This window comes from Eublepharis macularius, chromosome 16 (assembly GCF_028583425.1).
Source record: "Eublepharis macularius isolate TG4126 chromosome 16, MPM_Emac_v1.0, whole genome shotgun sequence".
Classification (NCBI taxonomy): domain Eukaryota; kingdom Metazoa; phylum Chordata; class Lepidosauria; order Squamata; family Eublepharidae; genus Eublepharis; species Eublepharis macularius.
The window spans coordinates 31,086,774-31,100,115 of NC_072805.1; positions in this window are offsets into that span (position 1 = coordinate 31,086,774).

The following is a 13,342-nucleotide window of genomic DNA, read 5'->3' on the forward strand; positions in this document are numbered from 1 at the left end:
ACCCCGCAAATCCCCAGGAATTTCCCAATCCAGAGGTGGCAACTCTACCTGTCACACAACAACACTGATCGTATTTCCAACAGCTGAGGCGTCACTGAACATACGCGTATCTTGGGCCTAAAGGAATGAAACTGTTCATGTGCGAACAGGCATGCAGGTTAGTCTGATGTCATTATGAAAATGCAAGGTCTTCAAAAGGCAACTTAAACATATTCTATTCTGTTAAAGCAGCTTTCGCATCTGATATAATACAATTTTAACAATATTCTTTTATGATTCTTGCCTAATTTAACCATTCCAAGGCAGATTTGCTGCCTTTGTGCCCTACTTCCTGGGAGGGCCTGGCTGGCCACTGTCAGAAGCAACCTGTGTTTTTTCCTAAGCATTTGTCTTGGCCCCTCTTCTGCTAACCTGAAAGCCACAGACCCTTGTCCTAACCAAATCCTTTGTTATATGGGTGGGACATGACCTCATCTCCAAGAGATCAGCTATTTCCACAGAGCAGAGCATCTCTGCATCCAGCCCGTTTGCAGGTTAGATCTCAGCCATTTATTCCTATAAACACTCCAGTGATTCATCCCCCCCCACCCCCGGTGACGTCACTCTCGAATGCGCTCTGGCTAATTCAGACAAGAACATTTCCCTTTCAGCCTCTGTCTGATTCACACCTGTGCCTGCCACAAGACACAGAATTTACTATTGTCACTGTCAATAGAAACATTGCAAAAGGCAGGCAATTTACCGTAATTGTCTGTGTCATACCAAACCTCAGTCATTGGCGAGGCAGCGTGGGGCGGGATGAAAGGTTTAGCTTTTGGATTGTCTAAAGCCACTTCTGCCACCCCTGAAGAGGAAGTCTTGAAAGATGACAGATCTCACGTGGCTTGAAAGATGATTGTCTTGAGGGCAGATGGGTCGCTTAGCCGAGAGATACAATGAGTCAGGCTGTCATTGGAGGCATCACAAATGTTTGTTTGTACTTAATGCGGCGCTTCAGTTAATCAGGAGGAGGGAAGCAGTTATTCACAGCAGAACGCTGAAAACCCTGGTTGCGTGAACAATACTGAATGTACTGGGCAGGGCTTTTTTTCTGGGAAAAGAGGTGGTGGAACTCAGTGGGTTGCCCTCGGAGAAAATGGTCACATAGCTGGTGGCCCCGCCCCCTGATATCCAGACAGAGGGGAGTTGAGATTGCCCTCCGTGCCACTCCCCTCTGTCTGGAGATCAGGGGGCGGGGCCACCAGCCATGTGACCATTTTCAAGAGGTTCCGGAACTCCATTCCACCGCATTCCAGCTGAAAAAAAGCCCTGGTACTGGGTAAGTGCATTCTACTTTCAAGCCCAAGATTTGGCAGGCCAGCACTCATCAGCGTAACTAAAGGAAACTGGTCTGTACGACAGATCCCACCAAGCCAAACATAGGGCCAAAAAAGCCATGTACGGCTTAATAGAACCTCCATGCTCAGAAGTCATGTATCTGGGACTACCAGCTGCCAGGGGGAAAACAGCGCTCAGCTTGCACTTTCCAGAGGCATACGGCCAGCTGCTCTTGGAGACAGAATGGGATGCCAGATGGACCACTGGTCTGACCTAACAAGGTGACCCGATAGGACCCCTGAAGATGTCTAACGGAGCCTGTACATTAAATCCCCGTCCTTTGCTTTTGGGTTGCTGCTATGCTTCACATTTGCTCTGTGTGCCAGTCCATTTTCAAAGAAGATCTGTTGTGTTTATCTGGCAGAACGCACTGGCCTTGTGCCAACCACCTAATAAGTCCCGTTTCTGTTTTTCTACTCGGACAGTTTCGTTTTTGGAAAGGAGAGGCCCGTTAGCTGGGTCAAATCCACATTACTCATTCTAAGTCGCATGTTCCCCGCATTCCCCACGCAATCCCGAGTGCCGGTCACATTACCTCATTAAACAGACGCATTTCATTCGCATTTCTCCCGAATATGTGGTCACAGGTTTTCAATGGGAGTTTCACGGTGGCCGTGAACGGGCCAATGCGCAATTTACATGGTTTTTTTAAAAACCACCCCCCTTCCTGTCTCTCCGGCCGTTCCGAGAGTTCCTATTGGCTGATTCAACTTGCAAGTGCTCCGTAGTCTGCAAAAGACTGTTTTTGACTTCATAGCATTGGATTTATTGATTATGCTGTTTCTGAATCAAATCTGGTAGTTTGAAAAATCATTTTGGTGTGAATCCATCCTCAGAACGGACTCACGAAACTTCCTTTTTAACTGTTTTTTATTTTTTTTATTTTATATTACTGTAATATCGAAATTACAAAATACTGAAATAATGACACTCCAAGGAAGTGAAACTTCAGTAAAATTCAGGCACTGAACTGTCCTGCATAGGAAATGCCCACAAAAGCTTCCCACATGCTTCCAAATTTCCAAAAAAGAAACGGGAGAGAGCCATCAGTGCTGTCAGTGGGGGAAAGAGAGTCATCATTATCTTCAATGATGTTTCTTTATAAGGCAAGATCGAAATAACGGAAAAGTGCGCTCAAAAAAATAATAAAAATGGGCAGGAAAAAAAGGTCCCACCCCAAAAAAGCGGTTTTCGAGCGGCCGTGTGACCGGAGGGACGCGCGAGAAAGACGGATTGGAAGCAGGAATGTGAACGAAGAGGAAAAAATCGCGGATTGGAGGCAAATGGAAGATATCCGATAAACATGCAGGTAATGGGTGGATGTGGATTTGACCCTGGTCTGCAAAACATATTTTGCCTCTTCCTTGCCTTCATCTTCTTGGCCACTTCAATGTCCCTTGGACGCAGCGGTTGCCAGGCCCAGGGCCTGCATGGGACCGTGATGTGTTTCATGTTGGCAGGATTGTGTCCAACAGTTCTTCCAAGAAGTTGTGCCTTAATGCAAAGAGTAATTGGAATTCATTCAAAACCAGGAGTGAAAGAAACTTACATTTCTTAGTGTTACAGGGGCACAAAGCACAAAACAAGAGAAACCTTTTCAGCTGCCTCCTTACCAGTACTCCATACTGGAATGCACCAGCTGACTTTTATTCCTACTCAGAACTCGGAAGCAGGTTTCTTCTGGGGGGTCTCATGACATCTTCTTTGTGCCCACGCGGGCAAAGTGAAATCAAATCAGGGAGAGTGTTTGCTTGGCATCCATTGAGCAGGCTAAAAGCCAAATCATTTCAGCAGATGGATTTAAATCCCAAATGGAATCACATCAAGCTAAAAATATAAGCAGTGTGAAAAAAGAGAGACTGCGAGTGGTTAGATGGCATGAAGGATGGGGAACTCAGCCCAGAAGCGGTATTGCCAACCTCCAGGCGAGGACTAGAGCTCTCCAAGAATTGCAATTGATATCCAGACTGTAGAGATGAGTTCCCCTGGAGGAAATGGCAGCCTCTGTGACATTATACCCCGCTGAGGCCCCTCCCTCCCAACCCTGCCCTCTCCAAATCCTTCCCCCTACTCTCCAGTAATTTCCCAGCCTTGCAGAGAAGAAACCAATAGGGGTGCTATGGCTGTTGTCATAGAAACATAGATACAAAATTGCTCTTGGTGTGCTTATTTTTTAAAAAGGAAGTCACAAAATAAATTGTATTAAAGTATAGCTTAACCCAAGACATTATAATAAATTAAATGTATATACCTTATAAACTTTTCCCAATTTTCATTTAACAGATTTCCTTTTTCCTTCCTTCATCTAATCAAGCTCTGCTATGCAAACCTTATGGTCCCTTTCCTCAGCTGTGAAGTGATAGTACTATCTTCTTTTTAGTGTTCGCACACCCAAATCTCTCAGGAATCCCCTAACCTGGACCTGGATAACCTATTGGGGACTCCTGATCTATGAGACATGGGTTCAAATCCCCACTGTGCCATGAAGATTATTATGTGACTTTGGGCTAACCACACTCTCTATCATTTCTGTCTAACGTGATTGTTGGGAAGATAAAACGGGGAACTGAGAATCATGTATCCTGGTCTGAGCTCCTTGGAGGAGGGGTGGGGTAAAAATATGCTGGAATACACTTAAATATACAGAAATACATCTTTTCACTTTTGACACTAGAGTAGCCACCGTTGGGGACAGGACTTGTCTATATGCATTCAAAATAACAGCAGAAACGGAGGCCCTGCTCTAATTTATACAAACGTTAGTAGATCTTGCTCAAGTTTGAGGTATTGAAACGTACGGCCTTTTAACTGGGTGGCTGTATATTCCCAAATTACGTTGATGGACTCCTATTCCCTCCAGTGAAGTTTGTCTCTCTATTTGAGCAGGACACGAAGGGAAAGCTGCCCTCAGAGTAACGTTTAGAACAAGGTGTTTATTTTAAGCCCTGGCTCCCTTTCTCCTGCTCCGTCTTGTCATTCCTAAGGGAACCCCTTGAGAGTTCAAGTAAACAGAAACCAGCGCCAGGAGCGGTCTGTAAATTGGACAGCCTAACTGTCTTGTGATGGATGGAGGCTGGAAAGCGTTGCAAGCAGTTGGGCAGGATCATGAAAAGCAACTGTTATGGTGAAGGAACAGCAATAGAGATTGCCACGCAGAAGGACCTTTTCAAACAATGAACCCACCAGCCTTCATTCTAGCAGAAATCAAATAGCATTCAACAGGGCTTTTTTTTCTGGGAAAAGAGGTGGTAGAACTCAATGGTGGAACTCAGTGGGGTATAATGCCATACAGTTCACCCTTCAGAGCAGCCATTTTCTCCAGGGGAACTGGTCTCTGTTGCCTGGAGATCAAGTGTAACTCCAGGAGATCTCCAGCTACCACCTGGAGGCTAGCATCCCTAACATCTCCCCTGCCCTAGTCCCCATGGCAGATGTCTCCCTCTCCACACTACTAGAGGAGGTGCTTTTTCTGAGTTTTAAAAAACCAGTAATGAACATACTGATATAACATTATATCAGTCCCTGAGGCACATAGAGAGGGGGGACAATGGCTGTCATGGGGACTGGGCAGGAAAAATGGCCACCTTGTGGGTGGCGCCCGGAAAATCCTGACTTTCCTCCCCATGTGGTAGCCAACCTAACTTGTCTGTGGTCTTTCCCAACTTCCAGGTGTGGCCTGGAGATCTTCCAGAATTATTTACAAATGGTCTCCAGACTACATAGATAAGTTCCCCTAGAGAAAATGGCTGGTTTGGAGGGTAGACTCTATGGTATTATACCCCACTGAGATCCAACGCCTCCTTAAACTCTGCCTTCCCCAGGCTCAACTCTAAATCTCCAAAATTACCCATCCCAAAATTAGCAACATTATTCTCAAAACATTGCAGCGTAGCAGGTTTGGGAAAGAGCACAGAAAAGTCAAGGGAAACCACCATGCAGTGGGAAAGCGAGGCAGGGGGCCTGCTTCCCAGTAACATCCAAGCTGGGCAGACGTAGGAATCGGTTACTAATGTTTCAGGGCAGGGGGATGAGGAGTTAAGAAGAAGAATTGTCTGGGTCCTATGATGGCTCTCTGCAAACAGAAGAAGAGACGTTATTACAAAATAAATCTAGAAGGAACATAGGTTCTGTAACATAGCTATGCAGACGGAAAAAAAGACTACAGAAAACCAGAAATGCATTTACTGAAATCACTGGGGAAGACCCATAATGTAAGTTCTCCATTAAGATCTCTGATATTTACTTGGTTTCTTTCCCCCCCCCCTGCAAAGAGCGAAACAATGCTTGTTGCGCAATTGATTAACTACACAGGTTGCTTTCATACACCTTAGATGATTCACTTTTAATGCACTTTAGCAATCATTTGCAAGTGGTTTTTCCAATGTGAAACAGGAAAATCCACTAGCGTGCATTGAAAGTGCATTATTCAACGTGTGTGAAAGCAGTCTCTAAGGGCCAAGCTACACATGACGAATGACACTTGAACAGCAAGTGGATTGAGTGGAGGGCAAGTGAACAGGGAGAAATACACTTGCTGTTCAGGGGTCATTTGTCATGTGTAGCTTGGCCCTAAGTTGCTCCAATTTCTAATTTCCATAGGGGAAGGGAAAGCCTAAACGACTGAAATAAGCAAAGCCGCCAATGCAGGAAGCAAGACCTATGTTAGTACAAGAGTTTGTCAGACTCACGACTAAGCTTAATGTCTCAGTTAACCAAATGTAGCTTTTGATCTCTGCGTACATAAGCCCTGAAAATATCTAGCCTTATTTTAAAAAAAAACACTGTGGATGCTTAAAAATATACTGCGAAGCTTATCTGTCAAACTAAGGATGGAACATAGCAGCTTGAGAGAGAGGCTTCTTTTAGCTTGCTTATCTCCTCTCTGACATTTCGCCACCAAGCATCTGTAAAGCCAGAACCAGGGAACCAACCTCCACAGCAACGCAAGGCTATGGAACAATCCATCACATGGTTTCTATATTTTCCCTCTTGTTTACTGCATAGGGTCTGTCCAAGAGCAAAGAAAAAGGCGGGGTGCTAATCCCAGAGAGCAAGGCACTCACCTTCTCACATCCACACATACCCCGCCTGCTTATCTCTGCACAGGGGGGCAGGGGAATAAGCACTGGGCGCCATTGTGTGCTTGCCCCTATTTGCTCTGCTTTTCCAACTCCTCTCTGTCTGCTGCTGCTTTTTCCTTAGACAAAAGATTATCTCTAGCTTGTTGTTTTAACGCAGACTCTGTGCTGCTTATATTGAAAACCATGTCCCTAAAAAGATCGTTGTATCAAACCTTTAAGACTAAACAACTTTAATGTCGCATAAGCTTTTGAGAAGCACAGTTCTCTTCATCAGATGCATCTGACGAAGAGAACTGTGATTCTCGAAAGCTTATGCTACAATAAAGTTGGTTAGTCTTAAAGGTGCTACTGGACTCTTTGCTATTTTGCTACTGTAGACTAACACAGAGACCACACAATACCAGGAAACCACTGTAGCAAATGTAAATATATTCCTATCCACATATAAAAGTGCAAAGTGCAAAGTGCGATGTGTTCAAATATACAATACAGGAATACACAGTACAATTATATACAGCACATATATCATTCAACCAAGTCTTTACAGTCCGTATAATTCCTTGCTTTCATTTAAAGTGCAACATGCAAAAAATTTTATACGGAAGCCCATGGAGAGAATCGTGGAAGATGTTCTAACATTCCCAGTCCCAAAATTCAAGATTTGTCCAACAACGCCAACGGGGATGTGCAGGCAATTGTCATTAACTCGTTTCGTGAGAGAAAGCTCACTTCATCTTGGGCATGAAAAAATTCAGACTGGATACAAGAAAATTGTAAGAACCAAACTCATTCTCTGGGGGCTTGAGAAGAAGATGGTGTTAACGGACTAACACGGCTAATTACTCTGGATCTATGTATCAAACCTGAGAATGTTTTCGTTCAAACTCTAAGGTCAACAAGATCTTTGTATCAGGGTGGCTGGATGGATATGCTGTTTTGATGCATAGTCCCAATGCTGGCAGGCTTCTTCCATCCCTAATATGAAAAAAAACAGGCACAATATATCCGTCTTTTTCCCCTATGGGGATGAAAGCAGGCTTGGGAGGGCAGTTTGATGGAGGAAACAGAACAAGTGGAAAGGTTTTTGGGAGGAAACCTCGGTGCAACATTCCTGATCTACATTCCTGCATCCCACCCGCTCCACATGGCTGTTTTTAAGGATAAACTACACATCAGAGAATCTAATCACAGATCTCCAGGGTCATGTGTCTTGCCCAGGTGTCTACTCCCCCTAAAAACATGGAGCCAATCTTGCTAACTAGGCATCCTAAAATATATCCCAGAATCTTCTATAATGTTCTGCGATCCCATGGAAGAGCAGTGCTGGAGCTCTGTAGCAGAAAAGCAAGATGAAAAGTTCCTTGAAAGCCATGGGACTCTATTAAGTGATTTTAAGAGCAATTCTATGTTAGCCCTTCCCCTGTATCTGGCACTGGGAGCATGCAGTCCTGCTCAGAGCACAGCTTTCTACACACAAGAATGTTGCCTGTGGAGCTGGCAAGAAAGCCAAAGGTAGAAGGTTCCTGATTGCAGAGCTGCATATGTCAACAGTCTTCTGACAGTCTCTCTACACATTATAAAGTACCTAGGGATGCTCAAGTGAACCTCATTTCACGTGTCCCTCTTCCAGCTTTCCATGCACTCGCTTGCACAGTCCCACTTCAATTTGCTCCACGTGAATACATTCACACACATTCTATATCAATTCCTCTTCAACTGCTAAAAGTATCCTAGTTTCCCCCACATCCATTCATTGAAATGCAGATCTTGACACTTTCTCACACCTTAAAGAAATGCAAATTGGCAAGTCAAAGGAGCCTACAGTACTTGTTCTCACAGCGAAAACAGAGCTGAATTGGGGCTTTGCCTTCTGGAATCATTTGCAGATGCAGTCACACAAAGGGAGCTCCCGTGAAAGCAGTGTTCACATGTACCAAGCAAGAACAGCCAGCACATGAACTGAGGTCTATACAATCCTACACTTGAACATCCCTAGGTACTTAGTAACATAGAGAGAAACTCTCCGTCTTCAAAGAAAAGTTGCAATGTTAGGAGATGCCTGTAAGAGAACTTTTCTTTTACTCCAAGCATTCTCTGTTGTGGTTCCCACCTGGTGGAATGACCTGATTAAGGAGATCAGGAAGAGGCTTTTTTTAAATAAAGGAAACAGGGCTATAATTTTAAACGGCTTTGGAAAATCCACAGGCAGTTTTTTTAAGTGCATCATTTATCATCTTCGTATTGGAATTATAATCCATTGTAATCCAGTTTTTGTTGTATGTATTTTGTAACCTGCCTTGAGTCTCAGTAAGAAAGGCAGACTAGAAATAAAATAAAGCAGTTTTTTTAAAAAAAAATCATGCACCTATTCCAACTGCTAAAAGAGCATATTGCATAAGCTGCACTCCTCAATACTGTGTTTTTTAAAAAATGTATTCAATTCCTAGTCACATCAATGTTGTCATTTTCTGTGAAATAGCAAATGCACACACCCCTCCCGGCAGTTGTGTTCACCATCTGTCATTTAATAAGCATTTTCTGTGACTCATTAGTTGTTTCTAACATCTCCTTAGAACACGGCCATTTTATTGCTGCCATTCACTTTTTCCTCTACTTAACAGGACTTTAAAAAATTGTCAATACAGATGGCTGGTAAAGCTAAAACAAGCCTTTTTCTGATTCTGGTTATTTCCAGTACTGGAAGTTCTGGTTACTTCCAGTACTGATTCATTGGCGTTTTCATTAACAGCTTCTTGGAGTTGTACCCAGCAAGATTTACTTTCTTTCTAAAGTATGTCTCATCACTCCATTTTACCCATTCAGAAAGTCTGCCTTGGCTGAAAGCGAAGAAATAAGTGGGGACAAATGAGGAAATTGAAATTGTTCAAGATTTTCTATTCCTTGGCTCAATCATCAACCAAAATGGAGACTGCAATGAAGAAATCAGAAGGCTGAGACTTGGAAGAGTGACAGTGAGGGAACTAGAAAAGATGCTTAAAGATAAAGATTTCTCTCTGGGAACCAAGATCAAGATAATCCGAACTATGGTATTCCCCATTACTATGTATGTATGTGAAAGTTGGATGGTGAAGAAAGCTGACAGGAAGAAAATTGATTTATTTAAAATGTGGTGCTGGAGGAGAGTTTTGTGGATACCATTGACAGCCAAAATGACAAATAAGTGGGCACTAGATCAAATCAAGCCTGAATTCTTCCTAGAAGCTAAGATAATAAAACTGAGGCTATTGAGGCTATTGTACTTTGGTCACATCATGAGAAGACAAGATTCTCTGGAGAAGTCAATAATGCTGGGAAAAATAGAAGGCAGTAGGAAAAGAGGAAGACCTAAAATGAGATGGCTTGACTCAATAAAAGAAGCCATGTCCATCAGTTTGAAGGATCTGAGCAAGTCTGTTAATGATAGGACATTTTGGAGGTATTTCATTCATAGGGTCACCATAGGTCAGCGGCAACTGGATGGCCCATAATACAAGTGGGGACAACCTATGTGGCATATGTGGTTACTGTAGACAAAAGAATGGCAAATGCTGGAGATCCAAAGCATAAAAAAGTGAAAATAAATTTTAAAAGCTGGTGGGTTTTTTTGGTTGGGAGATTTACAGTTTAATCCTGTCTGCAGTTACTCCAGTCTGAGGCCCTTGGAGTAACTCCAGATAGGATTGTACTACAAAAAGATTAATTACATTTGCATAAATCTGCATATAGAAGTGCTTGATCCAAAGTTGGGCTCTTGTTCTCCTGTGACCAGCAGTGGCTTTCTCCTACGGGCCCTGCTTGTGCATGCATGCAAGCACACCATTCTAGGGGGGGAAGTGGCGGACACCAAGTCTTTCATGCTCCGTTCAAGACCCATCAGGGCTGGCTGAGACTAGAGAACTTCAAAACATCACTCATTTCACTCCTTACACTTTCTACACCTGGAGAAGGTCAATAGAGAGTGACTGTTCTGGATTCTTTTCAGCCCTATCAGATCAGATAGAGCATGAAAAAATCATGCTGCAATGCTTCCTTGGAAGTAAGAGATTACCATATTTCTGGGGCAATCTCCAATTTCCTGTTGGAAGAGTATTAGGAGTGAAGCTCCCTTTCCTAGGAAGAAACAGACGAGCCAAACATCTCTGGTTGGTGTTGGGCCCTCTATCCATCATAGAACTGTGGCAGCTTTTCATAGTTTGATCACTTTTAATTATTTTTATGCTGTTTTATGATTGTGATCCTTTTTATTTTGTAAGCAGTCTCCAGTAGGTCCTCTGGCGAAGCAGCATTAGAAATTTTCTAAAGAAAGATATAAATTTTCCCCACTTCCACGTTATCTTTAGAACAACTTTATGAGATAGACTACACTAGGGGAAGGCAGATATCCCCAGATGACCCAGCAAATGTCAGGTCAGAGTAGAAATTTGAACAAATCTGGCACTTCAATCACTTCGCTGCTCACATGGCAGAATTCTTAAAGAGGGGTCAGAGAGGATTTTGTTTATTGAAGAAAGATGTTAATAAGAGGCAGAGAAACAATTTTGAACTTGAGATTTATGTTCAACTTTTAAGTTTCTGGCAGCTGCGGTGCACGGACACTAAAATACACACAGACACGTGGGCTAGGCATAGACATTTCTGCTTGGATCTAAGAATATAACTCATTTTCTTCCCACCTGGAATCACAGCGCAAGGAAGGGTGGATATTGCTGTGCCCAAGCCACGTGGACCTCTGTCACAAGGCGACTGCCGGTGGACAGGAAAGCAAGTCGTTAAAGAAATTTGTGGATCGAAAATGCTGCAAAGCATAAGAAACGAAGTGCGATGTAAATTCCTCCTTTCAGTTCAAATAAGGAGAAGCAAAGACTGCTCCTTATAGCCATCTGCCATTGCTCACAATGCTTTTTCATTAAAACAGGCTTTAATCATAAGATGTGAGCAAACACCTTCAGGCGAGTCAATGGCCTTCTTTTCTGTTTATTGCTAGAGCCGCAAGTTAATGAATGCGCCCCTCCTGGGGAGCCGGGAGTGTGATTGTGGTAGCACCTCTGAGCCCGCATGTGTCAGTGCATGTGGGTTGATCTTTTGTGAGAGTGTTTGAGTGTTCCTGTGTGGGTGTATGTGTAAGAGAGATCCCCCCCTTACACTTCATAAACTGGTAATTAATAACCGCCTACTGGGTTATCCACTTGCTTCCCCCCTCCTGGTGGTGTTTTCATGCTGCCCTTTGTTAATTGGTTGTTTTATTTTTCATGTGTTACATAAGGCCAGGTTCAGACGTGCGGATCACAGAGTATCCTTTTTTGGGGAGGGGCGGGATGCTCAGTATCTTGTCAGGGTCAGGTTTCAGCATCAGAAGAGACTGTAGCAGCCCAGAAGGAGTCGGTAACTCTGACTGCAGCCACACACGTCACAATGTACTATGGCAATGGTTCTCAATGGGAATGTCTTCTCTGCACATGGAAATCCAGTTATGAATAGGGTTACTACCTTCAAGGTGGGCCTGGAATTCTCCCAGAATTACAATTGGACTCCAGACTACAGAGATCAGCTCCCCTGGAGGAAATGGCAACTTTGGAGGGTGGACTCTATGATGTAGCATTGAGTTTATGAGAAACAGAAGTCCTAGAGTAACATCATAGCTCTGCTCAGGGCTTTTTTTCTGGGAAAAGAGGTAGTGGAACTCAAGACCGCACAATGATGTCACTTTGGGTCAGCTGGAACAAGGGGGAGTCTTTTAAAGTTTAAATTGCCCTCAGTGAAAATGGTCACATGGCCAGTGGCCCCACCCCCTGATCTCCAGACTGTCTGGAGATCAGGGGGCGGGGTCACCGGTCATGTGACCATTTTCAACAGGTGCTGGAACTCTGTTGCACCGTGTTCCTGCTGAAAAAAAGCCCTGGCTCTGCTGAGCTACCACTCCAATATTGCCGTGATTTTCCCAAGCTGGAGTTGATAACCCTAGTTAGGGCTGCCAGGTCTCCTAGGGCAAACCCACACTACCTATTTGATTCCGTGGTTTTTTCGCAAGCGGCGCACTATTTGCGCAGATACTCACACGCTTTCCCGTTCCGCGTGTGCCCCGCCATCACTGCGCCACTATTGCGCCTTCCCTCCAAACCACGTGAAATTCGCGGAAATCCGTTTTCTTCCCTTTTTTTTAACAGTGCATAATGGTTGGTATACTGGTAAACCAACCTTAGTGAGCAGCGGTTTGCCCGGGAAAAGAAACGGTCACTGGAGCATGCGCATGTCGCACGGGGACCGTTTTCCTATTGAGTTCCCCAGTTTTCAAGAGTGCGAGCAATCCTGTATTTCCAACAACGGTCATCTCCAGTGAACGGCAGGTGCGGGAAACAAATTCAAGATATCGGTATATCAGATAATTGACCCCTTTTTTTTAAAAAAAAGGGAAGTGACGTGCGCCATCAATTCTGATGGCAGAGGATGGAACCGCCCACGGTAACGCTGTACTTGGTGGCGTGTGGAGAACTGATTGCGCCATGAAGACGCACCAGAAGGTTGGATGTGAGGATGCACAGCCTGGTAGCGGAATAAAGGCGATTGCCACGACAGCGCAAGATAAGTGGAAGATGAGTGAGTGTGGATTTGCCCCTAGACTGGCAGGAGATCTCCTGGAAATAGCCCTCTTCTCTCACAGCCACTCAGTGAGCCAGCAGAAGGAAAATGAAAGGGAGGAAATTAACAGTGACAATGATGTGGTGAGTGACACCCTTTATGACATGACCCATAACTGATGTCATCATATAGGGGCAACCTCTAACGTTCACCCTGAACTCTATGGTTCCACAAATTTTTGGGCGAATGCTAGAGCATCACCCTTACATGATGACAACCCTTTTGGGTCACACTGGAAATTATGTTAT